We start from the raw sequence: 26,404 nt of genomic DNA, 5'->3' as shown, positions 1-26,404 counted from the left end.
GGTTCAGACATTGGTTGGCTTTGTCCTTGATAGTTTTTCTCAGGCTCCAAAGAACATAGGGAATTATTAAAGATAAATCCAATAATCTAGGATGAAGAATGGTATGGAATGTACTATATTTGGTATCTGAAGTATAAAAGGTATATTAATTTATAAAATGTGACAAAACTTCAGGCAATATGTATTTTTTAAAAAATCATACAGTTTCCAAAGGAAGTGAAATCATTATGTCTAAGAGACATCTGCACTTCCATATTCATTGCAACATTATTCATAAGTCAAGATATGGAAACGACCTAAGTGCCTATTAATGGCCAAATGAATGAAAACACACACACACACACACACACACACACACACACACACACACAGAAATATTATCCAGGCTGTAACAAAAAGTAATTTCTGTTATTTGCAATAGCGTGGATAAATTTAAAGAAAATTATGTTAAAGGAAATAAGCCAGGCACATTCTGAAAGACAAACAATTCAGAATATCACTTATATGTGGAATCTGAAACTATTGAATTCATGGAGGTAGAAAGAAGAATGGTGTTTTCCAAGGATGAAGTGAGAAGTGGATGAGGGAAAAAACATGATAGTCAAAGAGTAAAATTTTCAGTTAGAAGAAATAAGTTTTAATGATGTATGCACAATATAGTGACTCCAGTTAATAAAAGTGCATCACATATTTCAAAACTGTTATAAAATTTAAATGTTCCCATCACAAATAAATGACAAGTATGTTAGTAATGGATATGTTAATTAGCTTGATTTAATCATTCTACAAAGTATACATGTATTGTAACATCACATTGTACCACATAAATGTATACAATTATTATTTGTCTATTTAAATAAAATTTTAAAAAATCATTTTGAGATCAATGATTTAGAAATCATATTCTTATCTTTCTCAATTAAAGTCAGAAATTTTGTGTATTGGAATTCTTAAGTGTTATTAATCATCATGGCATACATGAATTTAGGAGAAATTAGAGTTTTATAGACATCGTGAACTGAACAAAGGTTTTACCAATGAATTGTACTTTAAGTTCAGAATAGCATAGACTGGTTAAGCTGATCAGTTTTATTTGTGTTTATTTCAGAAATTCATGAAGACAGAAACATGAGAAGAGAGAGTCATGTCTAGAAGTGCTTCAGTCTTGGAGAGTGACTTAGGTATTTTCAAGATCTAACCACCATTTGAGAAGTGAAAGGGAAATGAAATATTTGGAAGTGCTGAGGACCTCAGAAGGACTTTGCAGGACCCTGAAGGAGGGAGCTGATCTTGAAGGGTTGGTGCTGCTACAGCTGACATATAGGAACACATTGTGCTTTAACAGGGGATGAGCCCAGAGCCAGGGAGCACTTCTGACTTTACAGTATTGAAGGTCTTTGGATCCTGTAGAGAGAGGTGGGAAGAAATCTGGAGCAGCCATGCCAAGTGCTTGTGTTGCATGTTTAATACAAAATCCTATGTTATTTTATATAAATGGCACCTTGAAAGACTTGAAATGGCACTATAATGGGAATACCCTTGAGTAAAGGAACCCATAGATTTAGATGCCTAGGAGGATGCAGTGGTTAAATCTTAAGATTTGTATGGATTGCAGTAATGTCCTTATCAGTGTTAACTTGGGCATGGATAGCAGCTCTAGAAACTGTAATTTTTGCATTTATGATTGATTAGGGCTGAAAAACAGAAATGTAGACAATCTGTTAATGGCATCACCAGGTTCAAATTTCATCTGAGGGAGCACTTGCCATCCAGGATGGAAATGACTTGCATCCTAAAGATTGTAATATATATCAGCAACTATGAAATAAGTAACTTAAAACTTTCACAATCATTCCAAATGAAAGTGGAAGACTGGCAGAGAGCCTGGTGGAAAGATTTAAGGTGACAGAAAACAGAAGCCTCCAGGTAGGGAAAGGATGAGTCTTATCTAGGTCAAAACCTATTCTAATGGAAAGGGTAGAAACTAACACTAATTAACGATAATTTCTAGAAAGTACTCAATGCCTTTTAAATTTACTTAGGAAGGAATAAGTACTTTCATAGCAATTTCAATTCAGAATACTAAGGAAATGCATGATGATTGTACCTCTGAACTCTGCCTAAACTAATCATAAAAGGAATTCATTACAATGTTCTTATGCAACTCACAGATTTGACAGGGAATTTGAAGACCTTGGCTCAGATAGTAGGCAGATTTCCAAAGAGTCTGGGAACAGATAACATATCTGTAGTTGTGCCACAAGAACAGTATCCCAGTGCTGGTGCAGTATGGCTGTGGTGCTGGGTACAATATTGACTCTGCCACCACCGATTATCTCTTTTTCTATGACTTTGCTATTTCTTTGTTTATATCCAAAATCTCAGGTAAGGGGGAAAACACCTAGTGTCCTTTAGTTTTTATGTAAAGATTAAATCTCTTCCTCTCACAAAGACTTATATGTTGTGGTGTTTTATTTTTGTTTTTAAAAATATAAATGGAACTTATTGACTGGGCACCCAAAGATCACTAATAAATATCCATTCTTGCAATCCTGTGGGCTATCCCATATTCTACATGCATACTTCCTCATGTAATTGCACTTTACTGAAAGACCTTATGAAATATTAGGATTATTCTTTGCCTTTTAAAAAATAGAACTTGTTTACGTATCCATCAGAGCTTGGGATTGATTAATATTTATTGCATTATAAAAATTGTGAGCATTATAGGTCTATTTAGACGTTTTTCCTGTTAGCTTCGGTAAGTTGTATTTTCTAGACCTATAGCATATCATCTACATTTTCATATATATTGGCATAAAATTGTTTATAACATGCTGATATGTTCCTATTTAATTTTTTTTTTTTTTTTTTTTTTTTTTTTTTTTTTGCGGTACTGGGAATCAAATTCAGGACCTTGTGCTTGCAAGGCAAGCACTCTACCAGCTGAGCTATCTCCCCAGCCCCCTATTTAATTTTAATGCCTGGAAAATCTCTAGTGATACCACATTTTTCAACCATAGTATTCTAATATTTGTGCCTTTTCTCTCTTCCTAGATTTGTTAGGTTTTTATCAATTTTCAACAAATCAATTGTTGAAAATTTGTTGTTGATTTTCACTATCAAAGGTTTGTTGTCTGACCTCATTAACTTTTGTCCTTTTTCCTTGTGCTTCATTTAGGTTTCTTTTACAGGTTTTTCTTTTTAACTTTCCTATTAAAAAAAGTTACATGCATTATCAAACATACTTATTTTTTCTGGTGAAAACATTTAAAACCTATTTTCTAAGCAATTTTCAAGACTAAGATACATTGTTAATAACTATGGCCATCATGTTGTACAATAGATCTCTTGAACTTGTTCCTGCCAACTGAAATTTTGTGTCCTTCAACCGACATCTCCCTAACTTTCCCTCATCCTCCCGGCCCCTGCCAGCCCTTGGTAACCACCACTGGACTTCCTACTTAAATGATTTTGATGTTTTAGAGTCCACTTATAAGTATGAGGGAATTTAATCTACAAATTTTTCTGTTGTTCATTTTTGTGTGAACTGAATTTCCCTAAATTTTAGAAGGAATCTGTGGCTTCGGAAAGTTTTTCTAATTTTTTTTTTTTTTTTTTTTTTTTTTTTTTTTTTTTTTTTTTTTTTGTCCCACAACTCTCTTTTACTTATAACATGCAAGTAAAGGGGGTGAGGACTGGGAGGAGCTTCTTCTGTGATGGACAGGATAGGGTGGAGTTAGGGAGCCATCCTCTTAGGGGGAAAATTCCAGAAGGAGACACGGAACCACTCCCACACAGTGCCACTTACTTCAGTATCTTTCAGTTTATATTCATGGTGATTTCCTGACCAAAATAATGACAAAAAAAGTTATTGGATTAAATAAATGAATAAAACTCTGAAATCAAGAGAGACTATGGTGAAATGATGTTTTGGAGGCTATATAAAGTGTTTTGTTTGTTTGTTTTTTTCTTTTAAGTGAAGAGAAACTTCCAGGGAAATTCTCAAGTAGAAATCATGGAATACTCTACAGACTTACTCTTGTAGAATTTCAGAGACAGATTTGGACTGATGTTTCTTACCTCCTTCATTAGCAGACATTTTAGGACAGTGGGAAAGAAGAGAATTTAAGATCCAACAGCAAGATGTTCAGGGAAAGAAGGTGAGCCCTGAATCATCTGTTTCTTGATAGTTTTCCTTCAAAGCCAAAGCTATGTAAATCATGGGTCTGGAGAACACCACTTATTTACTGCTCTTTTCAGCTGATGAGTGATGATAAGGAGAAGGGAGGAATTGCTGTTCAGAGTCATAGGGAGGTCAGCCAGCATTCTCCCTGAGTAGAGACACACTTTGAAGGTGCAAGAAGCAGGAGGGAAATGGGGAGTCCTCAAAGATCAACATGGGAATTTTTCTCTTTGGAGTCTTGCTGTGTCTTCAGACAACAATGAGCTTGGAAATCAGTAGTCTCCTTCTGCAGTTAAATAGTGAGGACTTATTGTTAATGTTACTTTCCATCCTTCTTCCTACGGATCCCAGCCCTGAAGCCAATATTATGAAAAATAACTCTTCCCTGACAGTTTATTCTCATGGGATTAACAGACCAAACTGAACTGCACCTGCCCTGTTTCTCCCATTCTTGGTGAACTACATAGTTACTGTAGTGGAGAACTTAAGATTAATTAATCTAATTGTCCTGGATTTGCACCTTCACACACCCACATACTTTTCCCTCTTCAATCTGTCCTTCACTGCTATCTGTTATTCATTTGCCTTTACTCCTAAAATGCTGATGAGCTTCGTTTAGAGGGAAACATCATCTCCTTTGCAGGATGCATGGCTCAACTATTTTTCTTCTGTTTTTTTGTGAGCTCAGAGTGCTATGTGCTGACGGCCATGGCCTATGATCGCTCTGTGGCCATCTGTCAGCCCCTGCTGCACAGGGTCATCATGTCCCCTAGGGTCTGTTCTCTGCTGATGTTGGGCTCTTACTTGATGGGGTTTGCTGGTGCCATGGGCCACACAGGGTGCATAATGAAGCTCAGCTTTTGTGATTCCAACATCATCAACCACTGCATGTGTGACATCCTTCCCCTCCTGCAACTGTCCTGCAGCAGCACCTATGTCAATAAGCTTGTGAGTTCTGTTGTTGTGGGGACAGTTGTCATTGTATCTAGCCTCATTATATTCATCTCCTATGCTTTTTTAAATTATTATTTTTATTTAGCTTTTAATTTTTTACAGACTGCATTTTGATTCATTGTACACAAACGGGGTACATAATTTCGTTTCTATGGTTGTACATGATGTAGATTCATACCATTCGTGTAATCATACAGGTACATAGGGTAATGATGTCTGTCTCATTCCACCATTTTTCATACCCCCTCCCTCTCATTTTCTTCTACATATTCTAAAGTTCCCCCATTATTCTCTCATTACCCACCCCCACCCCCATTATATATCATTCTCCACTTATCAGGGAAAACATTCAGCCTTTGGTTTTTGGGCCTTGGCTTATTTCACTTAGCATGATATTCTCCAATTCCATCCATTTATTTGCAAATGCCATAATATTCTTCTTTATGGCTGAAGAGTATTCCATTGTGTATATATACCAGAGTTTCTTTATCCATTGATCTTTTGAAGCGCATCTAGGTTGGTACCACAATCTAGCTATTGTGAATTGAGCTGCTATAAACATTGATGTGGCTGTGTTACTGTAGTTTGCTGATTTTAGGTCCTTTGGGTATAAACCAAGGAGTGGGATAACTGGGTCAAAAGGTGGGTTCATTCCAAGTTTTCTTAGGATTCTCCATACTGCTTTCCAGAGTGGTTGAACCAATTTGCAACTCCACCAGCAATATAAAAGTGTGCCTTTTTCCCCACATCCTCACCAACATCTATTGTTGTTTGTGTTCTTGATAAAAGCCATTCTAATTGGAGTAAGATGAAATCTTAGAGTTGTTTTATTTGCATTTTTCTAATTACTAGAGATGTTGAACACTTTTTCATATATTTATTCATTGCCTGTGTGTCTTCTTCTGTAAGTGTCTGTCCAGGTCCTTGGCCCATTTATTGATTAGGTTCTTTGTATTTTTGTTGTAACGTTTTGTAAGTTCTCTATAAATTTTGGAGATAAGTGCTCTCTCTGAAGTACGTGTGGAAAAGATTTTCTCCCACTCTGTAGGCTCTCTCTTCACATTCTTGACTGTATCCTTTGTTGAGAAAAAGCTTTTTAGTTTGAGTCCATCCCATTTATTGATTCTTGCTTTGATTTCTTATGCTTTGGGAGTCTTATTGAGGAAGTCTGATCCTAAGCCAACATGATGAAAATTTGGGCCTACTTTGTCTTCTATTAGGTGCAGGGTCTCTGGTCTAATTCCTATGTCTTTGATCCATTTTGAGTTGACTTTTGTGCAGGGTGAGAGATAGAGGTTTAATTTCATTGTACTGCATATGGATTTCCAGTTTTGACAGCACCATTTGTTGAACAGGTTATCTTTTTTCCATTGTATGTTTTTGGCTCCTTTGTCTAATATGAGGTGAATGTATTTATGTGGTTTTGTCTCTGTGTCTTCTATTCTGTACCATTGGTCTGCCTGTCTATTTTGGTGCCAGTACCATGGAGTTTTTGTTACAATTGCTTTGTAGTACAGTTTAATGTCTGGTATTGTGATACCTCCTGTTTCACTTTTTCTATTCAGGATTGTTTTGGCTATTTGAGGTCTCTTGTTCTTCCAGATGAAGTTCATGATTGTTTTCTATAGTTCTATGAGGAATGTCATTGAGATTTTAATTAGAATTGCATTGAATCTGTATAAAGCCTTTGGTAGAATGGCCATTTTGACAATGTTAATTCTGCCTACCCAAGAACATGGGAGGTCTTTCCATCTTCTAAGGTTTTCTTCAATTTCTTTCCTTAATGTTCTGTAGTTTTCATTGTGGATCTCTTTCACCTCTTTTGTTAGATTAATTCCCAAGTTTTTTTTTTTTTTAATGCTACTGTGAATGGAGTGGTTTTTCTAATTTCTCTTTCAGAGGATTCATCACTTATGAATAGAAATGCATTAGACTTACACATATTGATTTTATATCCTGCTACTTTGCTGAATTCATTTATTAGTTCTAGAAGTTTTCTAGTGGGGTTTTTTTTTTTTTTTTGATCTTCTAAATATAGGATCATGTCATCAGCAAATAGTGACATCTTTAATTCTCGTTTTCCTATTTGTATCCCTTTAATTTCTTTGGCCTGTCTAATTGCTCTGGCAAGTGTTTCGAGGACAATGTAGAATAGAAATGGTGAAAGAGGGCATCCCTGGTCTTGTTCCAGTTTTTAGAGGAAATGCTTTCAGTTTATCTCCATTAAGAATGATGTTGGAGTATCCAAGATGACAGACTAGAGGGTGACTGCATCTCCCGTCACTCCAGAACCCAGGATTTAAGAAGAGGAGGCATCGAGAGACTCAGACTAACATAGAGCCATGGGGTGAGTCTCTCCAACTGGGTGAAGTTTGGCCCGGGCGGCAGGCCCAGAGAGGGGCAGCTTCTTGGAGCAGGGCAGGGCAGCCAGAGACTTCCACAAGCAGCCCTGTCCCTCCGGCAGCAGGCTCGTTCCAGAGCCAGCTTCTTGGAGCAGTCCGCCCAGTAAGAGCTTTTCCACACAGAGCCAGCCCCCAGCCCTGGACCCAGTAGCAGGCTAGGGGCAGCTTTCTTTGGAAGCACTGCATTATCAAGTTACTCCAAGACTTCAGGCTACTGAAGGCTGGGAGGTGATATACTGGAAATCTACAGGGACACTATAAGCCAACAGAGGAAAAATCTGCACTATCTCAGAGTCCCACTAATATCTGACCAATATGAGAAAACAAGGGAAGAAAATGTCCCAAACAAACCTAGATACTGTATCAATAAAACCCAATGACAGCACAACAGAAGAAATGTCAGAAAGGGAGTTCAGAATGTTCAAAATTAAAACAATCAGGGAAGTAAACAAGGAGATGAAAGAGCAAATGCAGGCTTTGAAGGAAGAGATAAAAGAGCAAATGCAGGAATTAAATGATCGAACCAATCAACAGTTAAAAGAGCAAATACAGAAAGCAAAAGACCATTTCAATAAAGAGTTAGAGATACTAAAAACAAACAAACAAACAGAAATCCTTGAAATGAAGGAAACAATAAACCAAGTTAAAAACTCCATAGAAAGCATAACCAATAGGATAGAACACCTGGAAGACAGAACCTCAGATATTGAAGACAAAATATTTAATCTTGAAAACAAAGTTGACCAAACAGAGAAGATGGTAAGAAATCATGAACAGAATCTACAAGAATTATGGGATATCATGAAAAGGCCAAATTTAAGAATTATTGGGATTGACGAAGGCTTAGAGAAACAAACCAAAGGAATGAACAATCTATTCAATGAAATAATATCAGAAAATTTCCCAAACTGAAGAATGAAATGGAAAACCAAGTACAAGAGGCTTATAGGACTCCAAATATACAAAATTACAACAGACTAACACCAAGGCATATTATTATGAAAATACCTAACATACAAAATAAAGAAAGAAATTTAAAGGCCGCGAGAGAAAAGAATCAAATTACACTCAGGGGGAAACCAATAAGAATATCAGCAGATTTTTCAATCCAGACCCTAAAAGCTAGAAGCACCTGGAACAACATTTACCAAAACCTGAAAGAAAATGGATGCCAACCAAGAATCTTATACCCAGCAAAACTTACTTTCAGATTTGATGATGAAATAAGATCCTTCCATGATAAACAAAAGCTAAAGGAATTTACAAAAAGAAAGCCAGCATTGCAGAACATTGTCAGCAAAATATTCCATGAGGAAGAGATGAAAAACAACGATGCAAACAGCAACAGTGAGAACTAGCCTAAAGGAATAGCCAAATAAAGGGAAAACCAAATCATGTCAAAAAACAAAAATGAGTCAAATGACTGGGAATACAAATCATATCACAATAATAATCCTGAATGTTAATGGCCTGAACTCATCAATCAAAAGACATAGACTGGCAGAATGGATTAAAAAGAAAAATCCAACAATTTGCTGCCTGCAAGAGACTCATCTCATGGAAAGAGATACCCATAGACTAAAGGTGAAAGGATGGGAAAAAACATACCATGCACATGGATACAGCAAAAAAGCTGGAGTATCCATCCTCATTTCAGATAATGTGGACTTCAAGCCAAAACTAGTCAGAAGGGATAAAGAAGGACATTACATACTGCTTAAGGGAAGCATAAATCAGCAAGACATAACAATCTTAAATATCTATGCCCCGAGCATTGGCTCATCCATGTACGTCAAACAAATCCTTCTCAATTCCAGAAATCAAATAGACCACAACACAATAATACTAGGTGATTTTAACACACCTCTCTCACCACTGGATAGATCTTCTGAACAAAAATTGAATAAAGAAACCACAGATCTCAATAACACAATCAACAATTTAGACTTAACTGACATATATAGAATATACCATCCAACAAAGAACGAATACACTTTCTTCTCAGCAGCACATGGATCCTTCTCTAAAATAGACCATATTTTATTCCACAAAGCTACTGTTAGCAAATACAAGAAGATAGAGATACTACCTTGTATTCAATCAGATCATAATGGATTGAAATTAGAAATAAATGACAGAATAAAAAACAGAAACTTCTCCAATACCTGCAGATTAAATAATACATTATTATATGATGAATGGATAACAGAAGACATGAGGAGGGAAATAAAAAAAAATTCTTAGAAGTAAATAAGAACAAAGACACATCATATCAAAATCTCTGGGACACTGTGAAAGCAGTATTTAGAGGAAGATTTATTTAATGGGGTGCATTCAACAAAAGAAATAAAAATCAACAAATAAATGACTTAACACTACAGCTCAAAGCCCTAGAAAAAGAAGAGCAGACCAACACCAAAAGTAGTAAAAGACAGGAAATATTCAAAATCAGAGCAAAATCAATGAAATCTAAACAAAAGAAACAATCAGAAAAATTAACAAAATAAATAGTTGGTTCTTTGAAAAAATAAACAAAATTGATAAACCCTTAGCCACACTAACAAAGAGAAAGAGGGAGAAAACTCAAATTACTAAAATTCGGAAGGAACAAGGAAATATCACAACCCACACGAGTGAATTACAAAACATAATTAGAAGCTATTTTGAAAATCTGTATTCCAACAAAACAGAAATATTCAAAGACATCAACAAGTTTCTAGAGACATATGGATTACCTAAACTGAACGAGGAGGACATACACAACTTAAATAAATCAATTTCAAGCAATGAAATAGAAGAGGTCATCAAAAGCCTACCAACAAAGAAAAGTCCGGGACCAGATGGGTTCTCAGCCGAGTTCTACAAAACCTTTAAAGAAGAGCTCATTCCAATACTCCTCAAAGTATTCCATGAAATAGAAGAGGAGGGAACCCTCTCAAACTCATTCTATGAAGCCAATATCACCCTGATACCTAAACCACATAGAGACACATGGAGGAAAGAAAATTTCAGACCAATATCCTTAATGAACATTGATGCAAAAATTCTCAACAAAATTTTAGCAAATCGCATACAAAAATATATTAAAAAAATAGTGCACCATGATCAAGTGGGTTTTATCCCAGGGATGGAAGGTTGGTTCAACATTCGGAAATCAAAAAATGTCATTCACCATATCAACAGACTTAAAGTTAAGAATCACATGATTATTTCGATAGATGCAGAAAAAGCATTCGATAAAATACAGCATCTCTTCATGCTCAAAACACTAGAAAAAATAGGGATAGTGGGAACATTCCTTAACATTGTAAAGGCCATCTATGCTAAGCCCATGGCCAATATCTTTCTAAATGGTGAAAAACTGAAAACATTCCCCCTAAAAACTGGAACAAGGCAGGGATGCCCTCTTTCACCACTTCTATTCAACATCGTTCTTGAAACTCTAGCCAGAGCAATTAGACAAACCAAAGAAATTAAAGGGATATGAATAGGAAAAGAAGAACTCAAACTATCCCTGTTTGCTAATGACATGATTATATATTTAGAGGAACCTGGAAATTCCACCAGAAAACTTTTAGGACTCATAAGTGAATTCAGTAAAGTAGGTGGTTATAAGATCAATGCTCATAAATACAATGCATTTTTATACTTAAGTGATGAATCTTCCAAAAGAGAAGTTAGTAGAACTACCCCATTCACAAAAACATTGAAAAAAATAAAATACTTGGGAATCAATCTCACAAAAGAGGTGAAAGACCAGTACAATGAGAACTACAGAACACTAAAGAAAGAAATTAAAGAAAACCTTAGAAGATGGAAAGATCTCCCATATTCTTGGATAGGTAGAATTAATATTGTCAAAATTGCCATACTACCTAAAGGGCTATACAGATTCAATGAAATTCCAATTAAAATCCCAATGACATAGCTTACAGAAATAGAGCAAGCAATTATGAAATTCATTTTGAAGGATAAGAAACCCAGAATAGCTAAAGCAATCCTTAGCAGAAAAAGCGAAGCAGGGGGTATCACAATACCAGATCTTCAACTCTACTACAAAGCAATAGTAACAAAAATGGCATGGTATTGGTACCAAAATAGACAGGTAGATCAATGGTACAGAATAGAGGACATGGATACAAACCCAAATAAATACAATTTTCTCATACTAGACAAAGGGGCCAAAAATATGCAATGGAGAACAGATAGCCTCTTCAATAAATGGTGCTGGGAAAACTGCAAAACCATCTGCAACAGAATGAAACTAAATCCCTATCTCTCACCCTGCACAAAACTCAACTCAAAATGGATCAAGGACCTCGGAATCAGACCAGAGACCCTGAATCTTATAGAAGAAAAAGTAGGTCCAAACCTTCAATTTGTTGGCTTAGGATCAGACTTCCTCAACAGGACTCCCATAACACAAGAAATAAAAGCAAGAATCAACAACTGGGATAGATTTAAACTAAAAAGCTTTCTCTTAGCAAAGGAAACTATCAGTAGAGTGAAGAGAGAGCCTACAGAGTGGGAGAAAATCTTTGCCCCTCATACTTCAGATAGAGCACTAATTTCCAGAATATATAAAGAATCAAGAATACAAATAACCCAATCAACTAATAAGCTAAGGAAATGAACAGACACTTCACAGAAGATGTACAAGCAATCAACAGATATATGAAAAAATGTTCAACATCTCTAGTAATAAGAGAAATGCAAACCAAAACTACCCTAAGATTCCATCTCACCCCAATTAGAATGGCGTTTATCAAGAACACAAGCAACAGTAAGTGTTGGCGAGGATGTGGGGAAAAAGGTACACTCATACATTGCTGGTGGGGTTGCAAATTAGTGTAGCCACTCTGGGAAGCAGTATGGAGATTCCTTAGAAAGCTTGGAATGGAACAACCATTTGACCCAGCTATCCCACTCCTTGGCCTATATCCAAAGGACTTAAAATCAGCATGCTACAGAGAGGCAGCCACATCAATGTTCATTGCTGCTCAATTCACCATAGCCAGATTGTGGAACCAACCTAGATGTCCTTCAGTTGATAAATGGATAAAGAATCTGTGGTATATATATACAATAGAATATTACTCCTCCATAAAGAATGATAAAATTATGGCATTTGCAGGCAAATGGATGAAATTGGAGAATATCATGCTAAGTGAGATAAGCCAATCTCAAAAAATCAAAGGACAAATGATCTCGCTGATAAGTGGATGATGACATATAATGGCGGTGGGAGGGGTTAGCCTTAGGGTTAAGGTTAGGTTTAGGGTTAGGGTTAAGGAGGGTGGCAAGAATGGAGGAAGGAAGGACTGTATAGAGGGAAAAGAATGGTGGGAGGGGTGGGGAGAAGGAAAAAAATAACAGAATGAATCAAAGTACATTACCCTATGTAAATTTATGATTACACAAATGGTATGCCTTTTCTCCATGTACAAACAGGGAAACAACATGTATCCCATTTGTTTACAATAAAAAAAAAAAAAAAGACCAAAGTGCCGTGATAAAGAGAACATCAGTTAAAAAAAAAAAAAAAAAAAAAAGAATGATGTTGGCTGTGGGGTTAGCATAGCCTTTACAATGTTGAGGTATGTTCCTACTATTCCTATTTTTTCTAGTGTTTTAAGCATGAAGGGGTGCTGTATTTTATCAAATGCTTTCTCACTATCAATTGAAATAATCATGTGATTCTTAACTTTAAGTCTATTGATGTGGTGAATTACATTTATTGATTTCCAGATGTTGAGCCAACCTTGCATCCCTGGGATAAACCCCATTTAATCATGGTGCCCTATCTTTTAAACGTATTTTTGTATTTGGTTTGCCAGTATTTTGTTAAGGATTTTTGCATCTATGTTCATCAGGGATATTGGTCTAAAGTTTTGTTTCTTTGATGTGTCTTTGTCTGGTTTTGGTATAAGAGTGATATTTGCCTCATAGAATGAATTTGGAAGGGTTCCCTCCTTTTCTATTTCCTGAAATACTTTGAAGAGTATTGGTATGAATACTTCTTTAAAGGTCTTGTAGAATTCAGCTGAGAATCCATCTGGTCCTGGGTTTTTTTGGTTAGTAGGCTCTTGATGATTTCTTCTATTTCAGTGCTTGAAATTGATCTGTTTAGATTGTGTACGTCTTCCTGATTCAGTTTGGGAGGATCATATGTCTGTAAAAATTTGTCGATGTCTTCAATATTTTCTATTTTGTTGGAGTATAGATTTTCAAAGTGGCTTCTAATTATGTTATGTATTTCAATGTTTTCTGTTGTGATCTTTCCATTTTCATCACGAAGTCTAGTAATTTGAATTTTTCTCTCCTTTTCTTCATTAGTGTGTCTAAGGGTTTATCAATTTTGTTTACTTTTTCAAAGGACCAACTTTTTGTTTTGTCAATTTTTTGAATTGTTTTTCTTGTTTCAATTTCATTGATTTCAGCTCTGATTTTAATTATTTCCTGTCTTCTACTATTTTTGGTGTTAATCTGTTCTTCTTTTTCTAGGGCTTTGAGGTGTAATGTTAGGTCATTTAGTTGTTGACTTTTTATCTTTTTTAATGTATGAGCTCAATGCAATGAACTTTCCTTTTAGTACAGCTTTCAAGTGTCCCAGAGGTTTTGATATGTTGTGTCATTGTTCTCATTTCCTTCTAAGAATTTTTTTATTTCTTCCCTCATGTCTTCTGTTATCATTTCATCATTCAGTAGCATATTATTTAGTCTCCAGGTATATGAGTAGTTTTTGTTTGTTATTTTATCATTCATTTCTAATTGCATTCCATTATGGTCTGATAGGATACAGGGTAGGATCTCTATATTTTTGTGTTTACTAATGGCTTTTTTGTGGCATAGCATATGGTCTATTTTGGAGAAGGATCCATGAGCTGCTGAGAATAAAGTATATTCGCTCGATGATGGATGAAATACTCTGTAAATACATATTAGGTGTATATCATTGATTGTATTATTTAGTTCTATAGTTTCTTTGTTCAGTTTTTGTTTGGAGGATCTAGCCAGTGGTGAGAGTGATGTGTTAATGTCCCCCACTATTAAGGTGTTTTGGTCTATTTGGTTCTTAAGATTGAGAAGGGTTTGTGTGATATATGTAGATGCTCCATTGTTTGGGGCATAAATATTTAAAAGTGTTATATTTTCCTGTTTTATGCTTCCCTTAAGCAGTATGAAATGTTCTTCTTTATCCCTTCTGACTAACTTAGGTTTGAAGTCCACTTTATCTGATATGAGGACGGAGACCCCTGCTTTTTTACTGGGTCCATGTGCATGGTATGTTTTGCCCCATTTTTTCACCTTTAGTCTGTGGATGTCTTTTTCTATGAGATGAGACTCTTGAAGGCAGCATATTGTTGGGTCTTTCTTTTTAATCCAATCTGCTAGTCTATGTCTTTTGACTATTGAATTTAGGCCATTGACATTCAAGGTTATTATTGAGATATGATTTGTATTCCTGCTCATTTTGGCTTATTTTTGGTTTTTTGCTTGTCCTTTGATTGGCTTTTCCTTTAGGGTAGCTCCTCCCTTTGCTGACTTGTATTATTGTTTTTCATTTCCTCCTCCCAAAATATTTTGCTGAGAATGTTTTGTAGGGCAAACTTTCTATTTGTAAATTCTTTTAACCTTTGTTTATCATGGAAAGATTTTATTTCATTGTCAAATCTGAAGGTTAGTTTTGCTGGGTATAGTATTCTTGGTTGGCATTGGTGTTCTTTCAGAGTATGAAATATATATTGTTCCAGGCCCTTCTTGCTTTTAGAGTCTGGGTTGAGAAAGCTGCTGATATTCATATTGGTTTCCCTTTATATGTAATCCAATGCTTTTCTCTAGCAGACTTTAAAATCCTATCTTTATTTCAAATGTGAGGTATTTTCATTATAATGTGTCTTGGTGTGGATCTGTTGTAGTTTTGTGCACCTGGTGTTCTGTAAGCCTCTTGTATTTGATTTTTCATTTCATTTTTCAGGTTTGGGAAATTTTCTGATATTATTTCATTGAGCAGGTTGTTCATGCCTTTGGTTTGTATCTCTGTGCTTTCCTCAATCCCAATAATTCTTAAATTTGGTCTTTTCATGATATTCCATAATTCTTGGAGGTTCCGTTCATGACTTCTTAACATCTTCTCAGTTTGTTTGATTTTATTTTCAAGATTGAATATCTTGTCTTCATTGTCTGAGATTCTGTCTTCCACGAGGTTTATTCTGTTGGTGATGCTTTCTATTGAGTTTTTAATTTGGTTTATTGTTTCTTTCATTTCAAGTATTTCTGTTTGGTTTTTTTTCAGAATCTCAATCTCTTTACTGAAGTGTTCTTTTGCTTCTTGCATTTTCTCTTTGTCTACTGGAATGGTCTTGCATTGCCTGCATTTGCTCTCTTATCTTGTCTTTTGCTTCACAGATCATTTTAATCATGCATATTCTAAACTCTTTTTCTGTCATTTTTACTGCCATGCTGTCATTGTAATCTATCACAATAGCATCTTGGTTTGTTAGGGACACTTTCTTCCCCTGTTTTTTCATATTGTTTCTGTATATTCCCCTCTAGCAGTGAAGATCAGAGATACTGAAGTTTGCCCCCTGCAAGGCCTTTTCTGACCCTGCAGTTTTCCACTTCCTCTCCTTTGAAGGGGAGATCAATACCAGTAGCACCCAATGCAGAGAAAATGCAGCCCTGAACCAGATAGCTCCTATAAAGACTTTAACATTTGTAAAATAAACAGGGTCAGTTCTATTACTATTTACACTATTTCTAGTTGTGAACAAGAGGATGGGGAAAGGGTGTAGGATATGAGTGAGTAAATAGGGGTACCTGTCAAAGGGCCTCCAATCTCCTGTAGGTGTCTCAGGAAGGGAACCACCCTTCCTATGATGATGGCCACATCCTCAGGAATAATTCAAAGTGCCTGTACCAGCCTCCAAAGGACCTGGGGAGCCCTAGCAAGGATGCGCTGAGTCAGCATAGGGGCAGGCACAGTGTCCCTCAGAAGTAGGGGGGCAGGCGGACAGGCAGGCTCAGCACCTCCCGACCTCGGTGTGGGGGCGTGGCTCAGCTGCGTGTCCAACCTTGGTGTGGGGGGGTGGGCTCAGTGTTGAGTCCGACTTCAGTGTCAGTTTTTCTAATTTGATACATTTAAAGTTCTGCTGTTTCAGTGAAGTTACTCAAAAATAAAGTGGATCTACTGTGAAAGATTCCCATCTCAGTTTTCCTTCCCTCCGCTCACTTTTATCTGGATCTTCTTTTTCCTTTTATGCATCCCTCTTCTGCTCACTTTGGGTGGATTTCCAGCAATTTGCCTACAGGGTGAGACTTTATTCCAATTGGAACTTTACTCATTTTGAGTTCAAGGCTACTTAGGCACTTTCAGATGTACTGCACGGCATTTACACCTACCATCTGCAACAAATGCAAATCCTCCCAGTCGGAGCTATTGTGGTCATATTGCCCAGCTAATTTGTGAGTGGTGACTTTGAAGTTCTCGGTTTTGTCAGAGGCCCCTGGCTTCCCCCACTTCCTCCTACATAGATGATGCTGTTACACAGGTTTGAAGTTCTGAGTATGCTCTTTTCCACTCATATTTTGATCTTCATGGGGATATTCTGCTAACTGCTGTTTTATGTATCATATCTCCACGTTTGGGCTAGTTTAATTGTTATATGATTTTACAGGTGCATTTCTAGAGGTTTTAAAAGTATGCCACTGCCACTATTTCCCAGAACCCCCTCCTTTATATTTTATACTATTAATGATAACCTTTGAAAATGTTTTATAATTATTATTATTTGTTACTTTATAGAAATAAAATTGATTATGAGTTTTGATCTTACGTTTGCAGCTAAGCACATCTGTATTTATTCTATTGATTTAATTTATCCATATATTCTTTTGGATAGCCTGTGTATAAAATCATGCCACCTATGAATTAGTTGTATCTATTCCTTATACTTTTGGTATTTTTGCTTAACTATTGAATTGTTTAGGAACTTAAGAATAACATTGAACAGAATAGTGGTTGTGGGCAATTCTTGTCTCATTCAAGATCATTTCAAATTTCAAGTGAATATATATGATATTTCGCTGTTAAGTAAATATTTATAGTTTTGTCATAAATACTTCCTGTGAGATAAAGAATGTTCTTAAAGCTAGTTTGCTGCAAGTTTTTATCATGAAAAATGACAAATTTATCAAATGCTCATTTAGTATCTGTTTAGATGATTACATAATTTAACCCTTTATTTTATTTATGTGGTGATTTATATTGATTCATAGGAAAACACTGTAATAAGATATTACACACATTAAAATAAAATAATTTTTTTGGTACTAGGGATTGAACCCAGGGAAGCTTTTCCACTGATCCATATCCTTAGCCCACTTTTTAGTTTTTATTTTGTGACAGGGTCTCACTAAATTGCTTAGGACCTCACTAAGTTGTTGAGACTGGGTCTCAAACTCTAGATCCTCCTGTTTCAGTCTCTAAATAAAAGAATTTTAAAAGTACAATTCAGTGTGTTATGGCAAGTGCAGAAACCCTTGTAATTGAGAATTCAATCATGCTATAGAACATTGCCATATCTTAGTTTTTTTGTGTACCCTTCTAGTCATTTGCTTACTCCTCTTAGAGCAAAACAATGTTTTAATTTCTATCCTAATAAGTTAGTGTTGCATGCTCTTCAATTTCATAGAAATGCAATCAAACAATTTCTGTTGTGTATGATTTATTTTCTGCATACTAAAGTTTGAGATTTATGTACGTTGTCACACCATTAGTAGTTTGCTCTTTTTAATTGCCAAGTAACATACCCTGATATTAATAGATCATAATTTGTTTATTCTTTTGATGGACATTTGGTATCTTTCTGATATTTTGCTATTATTTTTAAAGCTAAAATGAACATTCTTACATGATTCATTTTGTAAAGACATGTGTTTATGTGAGGAACTAAAGGCCCAGAATGGAATTGGTGCAGCATGTAGTAGGGAAATGTTTAATTTATAAGAAAAACCCTCAATGGAGTTATACCATTTTACATTCCCGCCAGCAATGTATGGGTAATTCAGTTATACGTCATCTTCACTAGAAGGTGCTACAGTTATTCTTCTTAATTCTGGTTATTCTAATGGATATATAGTAGCATTTCATTGTGGCTTCAGTTTTCATTTCCCTTTGGCCAAGAACATTGAGCATCTTTTTATGTATTTCTTGGGTATTCATATTTCCTTTTTAAATTAGGCATCTGTAAAATATTTTACCCATTTTTATTGATTTATTTGGATTCCAAGTATTGCTATGTAAAAGTTCTTTATACAACCTGGGTGCAGGTTCTCTGTAAGATATATGAAGTGCAAATAATTCTGACTAGTTTTTTCATTATTCAACAATGTTTTGTGACAAAGATGTTCTTAATTTTGCTGAAGTCCAGTTTATAAGAATTCCTTTTGTATTTAATGCTTTTTCATTTTGTTGAAGAAATATTTTCCTATCTCAAGAACATAAAATTATTACCTTATATATGCTTGGAAGAACTTTTTTGTTTTCACTTTTACTTTTATGGATCTAAACCATCTTGAATTAAGTTTTGTGTGTGATGTAAGTGTCAAGATTTATTTTTATCCACATGTGTATTTTGTTCATCCAGCACCATTTGTTTAAATGGCTTTCTGTGTTCTATTAAATTCATGGGCATATTTTTGGAAATTCAATTGATACATTCTCATGGATCAAATTCTGAATTCTCCATTCTATTCCATTTTTATGTTTAACTATCCTCACAACAAAACCATACTCTTTTAATTTATCTTCATACTAGGTGTGTTGATCAATACCAGAAGTACATTGTTTTGTACTTTTTTCAATGTATTTTGGCTCTACTATGTTCTCCACTCTTCCATATACATTGCGGTATCAACTGGTCAATTTCCATATCACATACTGCTAGGAATTTTATGAAAACTGAATAGAATTAACAAATCAATTTTGAAATAATTAACATCTTTAAAACACCAAGATTTCTCCATGTATTTAGATGTTCTTTAATAACTGTCAGCAAGGTTTTGTAGTTTTCTGCATAGAGGTATTTTTTAAAGTCTTTAATTATAATTATTCTTGCCATCTTCTATTTTCAATGCTACTTATAAGTGGTATAGCTTTTTTTTCATTTTTTTGTTTCTATTACACAGAATTACATCTATTTTTGCTTATTGGATCTGTGCCTTGAATTCACTTATTCAGTTTAGTAGTGGTTATAGAGTCCTTTGGATTTTCTTCATAACTACTCGTGTTGTCTGAGAACTTAGTTTTACCTCTCTTCCAATTTTAATGTCTCTTTATCCTTTACTTTTTTGTGTTATTGCTGCAATATTTGGTAAAATCTCATGGGGGGATGGTGAAAGCAGATGTCTACACTGTTTCCAATCTTAAGAGACAACATCCAATATTTCACCATTAAATACTGTGTTAACTCAATTTTCATATATGCTCAATATCAGGCTGAAGAAATTCTTGTGTTGTCTTGGTTTAATGAATTTTTGTTTTAATCATGAATAAATTCTGATTTTCATCAGTTACTTACTTTTTTGTGAAGATCTCATAATTTTTCTCCTGTGTTTTAAGCTTGTGAGTTATACTGGTTGATTTTCCAAAGTCAAACTAATATTGTATTCCTAAGAAAAATCCTACTGGGCCATGAGGTATTTTCCTTTTAATATATTTCTGGAGTCAAATTGCTAAATTTCTATTAAAGCTTATTTGTCTTTATTCATGAGAGATATTGGTTTGTAGTTTTCCGGAGAGTGTTTGTTTTGGCATTAGGATTTATGCTTGACAAAACAAAGTGGGAGATACCATGCCACCACCCCATTTCCTGAAAGACACTGTCGAAGGTGACTACTTCTTCCTAGAGTCTTTGATACCATTCAACTAAGCCATCCAAGCCAAGAGTTTTCCTTGTGAGAAGGTTATCAATGTGGTTTCTGTTATGGTTTGGATGTGAAGTGCCCTCCCCACACAAAGATCTGGTTAATGCAGACATGTTTAGAAGTGAAATGATTAGATTATGAGAACTTTAACCTAATCCATCCATCTAGCTTGGGTCCATGATATACTGCCTCATCTTGGGCCCAGAGCAATGAAGTTGGCTATCTATGGACTGACTTGGGGGGTAACTGCAGGCAGGTAGGGCCTGGCTGGAGGAGGTGGGTCACTGGGTACTGCCTTGAAAGGGTGCATCTTCCATGTGTCTTCTCCCCACCCACTCTGCTTCTTGATCCTGACCAGAGTTGAGTGGCTAACTTCTACTTGACCCTTCCTCCATGATGTACTTCCTCATTTTGGGCCCAGAGCAATGGAGTTGGCTATCTATGAACTGAGCCCTCTGAAAACTGAGCCCCATGTAAACTTTTCCTCCTCTAAGTTGTTTTTGTTGGGTATTTTAGTCATGGCAATGCAAAATCTTACTAGAACAGTTCTAATTAAATTGTCCTGAAGTTTTACGTTAACTGTTATTTTAAGTCTGTTATGATTTAGATGTGGTGCCCCCCAAAAGCTCATGTGTCAGACAATGCAAGAGGGTTTGGAGAAGAAATGATTGGGTTATGGCCTTAACCTAATCAGTTAGTTAATCACTGATGGGATTAACTGAGTGATAACTGGAGGCAGGTGAGGTGTTGGCTAGAGGAAGTGGTTCATTGGGGGCATGGCTATGGGGTATTTATTTGTATTTGGCAAATGGAGACTTCTCTCTCTGCTTCCTGATCATGATGTGAACTGCTTCCCTCCACCACACTCTTCCACCATGATGTCACTCTTCTTCTGTGATGTCCCACCTGACCTCAAGTCCTGATGAATGGAGCCTGCTGTCTATAGATTGAGACCTCTGAAACCACGAGCCCCTAAATAAACCCCTTCTTCTCTACAGTTATTTTGGTTAGGACTTTAAGTCACAGCAGTGAAAAAGCTGACTAAAACAAAGTCTATAATCAATTTCTAGTTTTTTTTATAGTGTGCAATAAAAGTTGGGATTAATGTTTTTCTTCACAAGGTTTTGTAACTTACCGAGCACTGTTTGTTGAAAAGACTCTTCTTTCCCCATGAAATTAAACTGGCAATATTGCCAAAAATAATAGATTAGCCGTACATATGTGGTTTACTTCTACTCTCTATTCAGTCCCTCTAAAGTATTTATACAGCAATATCACATTTTCCTGATTACTGTAATGTTAGAGTATGTCATGAATTCAGGTGGAGTAAATCCTTCAACAGTGATCTTTCTCAAAATGTTTTGATTATCCCAGGTCCTTTGCAATCTTTACAAAATGGTTACTGAGGTCTTCTGTAATTTCTGTCAGTCGTGCTTTGTGATTTTCAAATAATGTCTTAAAATATATTTGCTAAATGCATTCTTAAATATTCTGGGTTTATGGATTCTATTATCTTTATTTTTGTTTCTAGTTATTCCTTGCTATTATGTAGAAATAAAATTGACTTTTGGCCATGTACCTTTGCTTAATTTTGTATCTTTTCATAACCACTTTTATGTAGATTCCTTAGGCAGCAATTTGTAGATGATATTTTCCGCAAATTAACAGTTTTATTTTCCAATATCCTTGCCTTTTAATTTGATCTTGCCTTATTGAACTGGCCAGGACTGCAGTATAATATTAAATAGGAGTGATAATAGAAGTCATCCTGACATCCTGGGGAAAGTATTCAGACTTTCAGTATTTAATGTTATATCGACTGCTGGTATTTCATAGATGCTCTTTATCAGGTTAAAGGAAATTTCATTCTTTTCCATTTCAGAGGGCTTTTTAAAAAGAATTATGGATGTATGTGTAGTTTTATGAAATGCTTTTCTGAACCAATTGTAAAAATCATATGGCATTTCATTTGTAGTCTGTTAATATGATGAATTACAGTGGTTGATTTTAAAATGTGAAACCAACCTTCCATTTCTTAATTAAACCTTTCTTATTCATAATGTATCATCCTTTTTAATAGATTGCTGGATTTGATTAGCTAATTTTTGAAGGAATCTTGTTTATAAAGGATGTTAGTGTGTCATTTTCTTATGAAATCTCACTTTAATAGAAAACATGAGCCATTTAAAAGTAAAAGGCCAAAAATGCATATATCATGTGGAATACTAATCTAAAGCAAGCTAATGTGGCTATATTAGTATTGGATAAATAATACTTTCAGGTGGACATGGTGGCACATGCATATAATGCCAGTAACTCTGGAGGCTGAGGCAGGAAGATGGCGAGTTCAAAGCAAGACTCAACAACTTAGTGAGGCACTTAGCAACTCAGCAAGACTCTGCTTCTAAACAAATACAAAAAAGGGCTGGGGATGTGGCCCAGTGGTTAAGAACCCCTGGGTTCAATCCCCAGTACCAAAAGTAATAATAATAATAATAATACTTTCAAACATTGAGTACATGATAGATAAAAAGGGATATTTCATAATGATAAAAAATCAATTCACTGAGAATTTATAATAATAACTGAGTAAGCAAATTGAATGGAGAAACAGACACACCCAAATTGTAATTGGAGATTACAAGGTTCTTCTCTCAATACTTGATAGAACAATTGTACATAAAAATCAGTTAAAATTGGAAATCTTGAACCACACTAACCACCGGCTAACCTGATTGATATTTATACAATACTCCAACCCAAACTAGCAAATAGACACTTTTTGAAATTTATGTGGAATTCTCAAAGATACACCATATGCTACACCACAGAACAAATTTCTATACATTTAAAAGAACTGAAACAATTTAGACTATCTTCTAATTTATAGATTATCAAAAATTTTAGAGATAGATTTCATTATCCAAAATGAGCATCAACATACAAAATAATGGTATCCCTCTGTCAGAAAAAAGGACAAATGCATAAATGTATTTCCTAGTCCATGACACAGTGCCACCTAGGACTTAATTCTCTCACATCATTTTCAGTTTCTTATAGTTGTTTCAGCTTTTTGTCAACCTCTATATATGACAGGAAAAAAATAACAGTTTCATTCCTATACAGAGGCAATGAAGAAGAAAACTCAAAGTGGTTTTAAGTTTGCCAGCTAATGAATCTCTTAAAATGAAATACCTACTTAGTTCTGTTAGGTATATGTACCATGTTTTTATTCTTTGTCCATTTATCTGGTTATAGATGCTGAGTTTGCTTTCAGTTCTTGGCTATTGTGAACAATGCAGCAATGATCATGAGAGTGCAGATATCTCTTCAACATGCTGACTTCCTTTCCTTTGTGTGTGTGTGTGTGTGTGTGTGTGTGTGTGTGTGTGTGTATGTATCTCCAATGTTGCATATTTAAAATTTTAATGAATTTTAGTTGATTTTTATAAGTGGTGTGAATAAAGGGCTTAATTTCATTATTCTGCATGTGAATATATAATTTTCTCAAGAATCATGTATTGATACTGTCCATGCCCTTCTGTGTGTTCTTGACCATAAACAATACATGGATTTTTAAAATGGACTTTCAATTTTGTTCAATGGTCTATATGTCTGTTTTTATGATAGTACCAGACTATTTTGGTTGATATGTCATGCTGGTACATTTTGAAATCAGATGGTATGATACCTCTAGCTTTGTTCTTTTTGCTCAAGATTGCACTAGAAAATGAAGATCTTTTGTGTTTCCAAATAAATTTTAGGAGTTTTTTCTAATTCTTTGAAAAAATTATTGGAATTTTGAAATAGATTGCATTGAATCTATAGATCACTTTGGATAGTAAGGAAAATTTGACAATATTAATTCTTCCAATCCATGAACATGGGATGTCTTTTCATTTATTTGTGTCTTTGTAAATTTCTTTCATAAAATTTTACTATTTTCAGTGTAAAGATCTTCTGTCTCCTTGTTTAATTTATTCCTAAGTATTTCATTTTTTTGCAGTTATTATACATAGGATTGTTTTTTGACTTCTTTTTGGATAGTTGCTAGTATATAGAAAGGCTGCACTTTTTGTATGTTGATTTCATATTCTGCAACTTTACTAAGTTCATTTATTGATTCTAAGAGGTGTGTGTGTGTGTGTGTGTGTGTGTGTGTGTGTAGGTTTTAGAATTTCCTCTATGATTTTTTCTGAGATTTTGTCATTAGCGAACAGAGACACTTCAACTTATTTCTATCTAATTTGAATGATTTTTCTTTCATCACTCAGATTAGGACTTCCACCACTTTGTTAATTAGAAATGGCAAGGGTGACTTCCTTGTCTTTTTATTGCTTTTAGTGAAAAATATTTCATTTTTTTCCCTATTGAATATTATGTTAACTGTGGGCTTGACAAAAGTGAAATTTGTCATGTTGTTACATTTTCTTCTATATCTAATTTGTTGAGAGTTTTTATTACAAAAAGATGTTGAATTTAGTCAGATGCTTTTCTCTTCATCTAGTGAGATTATTATGGTTTTGTTTTTCATTCTCTTGATGTGTATTATATGCATTGATTTGCATATGTTAAAACATCCTTGCATCCCAGGGATAAATCTCACTTGATCATGGTGAATTATTCTTTTAATGTCCCATTGCATTCAGTTTGCTCATATTTTGTTAATTTTACATTCTGTTCATATAGAATATTGGTCTCTATTTCCTTTCTTGTAGAGTTCTCTGTCTTTGGTATTAGGGAAATGCTGGCCTCAAAATTTTGGCAGACTTTGAGAAGTATTGGTATTAAATTTTCTTTAAAACTTTGGTAGAATTCAGTAGTGAATCTATCTGGTCCTGGGTTTTTCTTTGTTGATTCAATCTTCTTACTAATTATTTGTCTGTTCATATTTTCTCTTTCTCCATGATTCATTCTTGGTAGATTATATGGTTTTAGGAATTTATCAGTTTCTTCTAGATTCAATGTATTGGTGTATAATTTTTTGTAGCTTTCTCATATTTCTTTGTTTTTTTTTCTTTAGACTTTTTATTTGTTCTTTTTAATTATACATGACAGTAAAATGAATTTTGACATATCATATATACATGGAATATAACTTCCCATTTTTGTGGTTGTACATAATGTGAAGTTACACTGGACCTGTCTACATATGTGAACATAGGAAAGTTATATCTGATTTATCTACTGTCTTTCCCATTCCCATCCCACTTACCTTCCCTCTATTCCCCATTGTCCAATCTGGTGAACCTCCACTCCTCCCTCCCTCCCACCTTTTGTGAATCAGCATCCACATATCAGAATATTTGACCTTTGATTTTTGGGAATTGGTGTATTTCATTTAGCATGATAGTCTCCAGTTCCATTGCTATAATTCCATTCTTCCTTATGACTGAATAATATTCCATTGTGTATATGTACCACATTTAAACATTCATCTGTTGAAGGGCACCTACATTAGGTCCATAGCTTAGTCATTATGAATTGAGCTGTTATAATCATTGATGTAGGTGCTCACTATGCTATACTGATTTCAAGTCCTTTGAGTATATACCGAGGAGTGGAATAACTAGGTCAAATGGTGGTTCCATTCCAAGTTTTCAGAGAAATCTAAATAGTGGTCACACCAATTTGCCACCCCACCAGCAATGTAAGAGTTTATCTTTATCCCCACATCCTCACCAACATTTATTGTTACTTGGATTCTTGATAATTGCCATTCTGACTGGAGTGAGACGAAATCTCAGTGTAGTTTTAATTTGCATTTCTCTAATTGCTAGTGATGTTGAATATTCTTTTCATATATTTGTTGATCGATGGTATTTCTTCTTCTGTGAAGTCTGTTTAGTTCTTTTGCCCATATATTGCTTGGGTTGCTTCTTTGGCGTTAAGTTTTTTGTGTTCTTTATATATCCTGGAGATGATGCTCTATCTG

At 35.0% G+C, this 26,404-nt stretch overlaps 1 long non-coding RNA gene and 1 pseudogene across 2 annotated transcripts in view; both read left to right on the top strand.

Annotated features, from left to right (window-relative positions):
- The window catches only part of LOC306668675, an 84,390-nt gene that overhangs the window by 42,490 nt on the left and 15,496 nt on the right, over positions 1 to 26,404 (top strand). Inside the window, exon 2 of the long non-coding RNA XR_013765938.1 lies at positions 1,109 to 1,416. This is a non-coding gene — a long non-coding RNA (uncharacterized lncRNA). The remainder of the gene's footprint in view (positions 1 to 1,108; positions 1,417 to 26,404) is intronic.
- LOC306667924 (olfactory receptor 8C8-like) lies at positions 4,492 to 5,476 on the top strand (annotated as a pseudogene). The gene has a single exon. The product of its transcript is annotated as an olfactory receptor 8C8-like (transcript).

This window comes from Sciurus vulgaris, assembly GCF_902686455.1.
Source record: "Sciurus vulgaris genome assembly, chromosome: 8".
In the NCBI taxonomy this organism is placed as follows: Eukaryota; Metazoa; Chordata; class Mammalia; order Rodentia; family Sciuridae; genus Sciurus; species Sciurus vulgaris.
The sequence above is the reverse complement of the archived record's forward strand: the minus strand, read 5'-3'. Positions and strand labels throughout refer to the sequence as shown.